This window comes from Eurosta solidaginis, chromosome 5, assembly GCF_040869045.1.
Source record: "Eurosta solidaginis isolate ZX-2024a chromosome 5, ASM4086904v1, whole genome shotgun sequence".
Taxonomy (NCBI): domain Eukaryota; kingdom Metazoa; phylum Arthropoda; class Insecta; order Diptera; family Tephritidae; genus Eurosta; species Eurosta solidaginis.
Genome location: NC_090323.1, coordinates 255,257,498 through 255,260,121, shown reverse-complemented (window position 1 = coordinate 255,260,121; position 2,624 = coordinate 255,257,498).

Below are 2,624 nucleotides of genomic sequence, written 5' to 3'. Positions count from 1 at the left end.
TATGTTCTTTATTTTGTAAAAAGTACTTACACCAATTTCACACAGAAGCTAGGTGAGGTTAGGTTGCGAGAGCTGAGCTGAACACTATGTTGTTGTTGTTGTTGTTGTTGTAGCGATAAAGTTGCTCCCCGAAGGCTTTGGGGAGTGTCATCGATGTGATGGTCCTTTGCCGGATACAAATCCGGTACGCTCCGGTACCATAGCACCATTAAGGTACTAGCCCGACCATCTCGGGAACGATTTATGTGGCCACATTAAACCTTCAGGCCATTCCCTCCCTCCCTACCCCCAAGTTCCATGAAGAGCTTGGGGTCGCCAGAGCCTCGTCTGTTAGTGAAACAGGATTCGCCGCGGATAGGTGAGGTTGACAATTGGGTTTGGAGAAGCTATATATTGCGCTGGCAACCTGAAGGGTTGCGCTACACAGCCCCTTGAATCTGGTATTTTAGTCGCCTCTTACGACAGGCATACCTACCGCGGATATATTCTGATCCCCTAACCCGCTGGGGGAACACTATGAAAGCAGACCATTACTTAGGCCACCAATGGGCCCATTGTAGAACCACTTCGTGGAATTTATATATTTTGCTAGAGCCTTGACTTCATGATTAGAGACCTCAGCAAGGTCATGCAGAAAAGGTTTACCAAGGATGGCCAACCTACGCCTACTAAGCGCTGGACACTTACAGAGAAGGTGCTGGACACTCTCCTCCTCCTCTGTACATCTGCAGCTGCGACAATAGTCGAAAGTCATTACCCGCATTCTGGCACCATGCGTGCCTATTAAACAATGACCTGTTAGAACCCTTATTAGGGACGATAGAACTATTTGTTTAAAACCAGAAGCGCTCTTGTGCGCCCCTTGTCATATGAGTGCCAGGTTAGCCTGGATGTTGTTGTTGTTGTTGTTGTTGTAGCAATGCTCGCCCCACCTAATAGCCGCGACCGATCACAAATTGTCATCAATATCCTCTAACGGGAGTCCAAGGAAACTTGCCGTTTCAACAGGGGTGGACCATAAGGAAAGGGGTGTTAGAGGCGTTGGTTCCACATTACAATTAAAGAGATGGTTGGTGTCATGTGGGGACACATTGCAAGCGGGGTATACATTTTGTATGTCGGGGTTGATTCTGGATAGGTAAGAGTTTAACCTGTTACAGTATCCAGAACAAAGTTGAGCAAGAGTAACACGCGTTTCCCTGGGGAGTATGCGTTCCTCTTCCGCGAGTTCTGGATATTTTTCTTCAAGTACTGGATTCACCGGGCAATTCCCGACATAAAGGTCCGACGCCTGTCTATGGAGTTCACCAAGGACCTGCTTGTGTTTTTTCGCTTCATACGGCTTGGTTCTCAGGTGCCGTATTTCCTCAAAATGCTTACGGAGATGACTCCTTAGGCCCCTAGGCGGTGCTGGTTCGTCAATCAGATGTCTGTTGGGATGCCCAGGTTTCTGGGTATTCAACAGAAACTGTTTGGTCAGCATCTCATTTCTCTCCCTGATGGGGAGTATTCTCGCCTCATTATGCAGATGGTGTTCTGGGGACATAAGAAGACAGCCCGTGGCGATTCTGAGAGCAGTATTTTGGCAGGCCTGTAGTTTCTTCCAGTGGGTAGTTTTTAGGCTTGGCGACCATATGGGTGACGCGTAGCACGTAATCGGCTGGCTAATTGCTTTGTATGTGGTCATGAGCGTTTCTTTATCTTTTCCCCAGGTACTGCCAGCAAGGGATTTGAGGATTTTATTACGGCTCTGAATTCTCGGAACAATTGCGGTTGCGTGCGCACCAAAATGTAGATCCTGATCAAACGTCACACCCAAGATTTTGGGGTGTAGGACAGTCGGTAGCGTAGTGCCATCGACGTGGATGTTCAATATGGTTGTTGCTGTTGTTGTTGTAGCAATGCTCGCCCCACCTAATAGCCGCGACCGATCACAAATTGTCATCAATATCCTCTAACGGGAGTCCAAGGAAACTTGCCGTTTCAACAGGGGTGGACCATAAGGAAAGGGGTGTTAGAGGCGTTGGTTCCACATTACAATTAAAGAGATGGTTGGTGTCATGTGGGAACACATTGCAAGCGGTGCATACATTTTGTATGTCGGGGTTGATTCTGGATAGGTAAGAGTTTAACCTGTTACAGTATCCAGAACGAAGTTGAGCAAGAGTGACACGCGTTTCCCTGGGGAGTATGCGTTCCTCTTCCGCGAGTTCTGGATATTTTTCTTCAAGTACTGGATTCACCGGGCAATTCCCGACATAAAGGTCCGACGCCTGTCTATGGAGTTTACCAAGGACCTGCGTGTTTTTTCGCTTCATACGGCTGGGTTCTCATGTGCCGTATTTCCTCAAAATGCTTACGGAGATGACTCCTTAGGCCCCCAGGCGGTGCTGGTTCGTCAATCAGATGTCTGTTGGGATGCCCAGGTTTCTGGGTATTCAACAGAAACTGTTTGGTCAGCATCTCATTTCTCTCCCTGATGGAGAGTATTCTCGCCTCATTATGCAGATGGTGTTCTGGGGACATAAGAAGACAGCCCGTGGCGATTCTGAGAGCAGTATTTTGGCAGGCCTGTAGTTTCTTCCAGTGGGTAGTTTTTAGGCTTGGCGACCATATGGGTGACG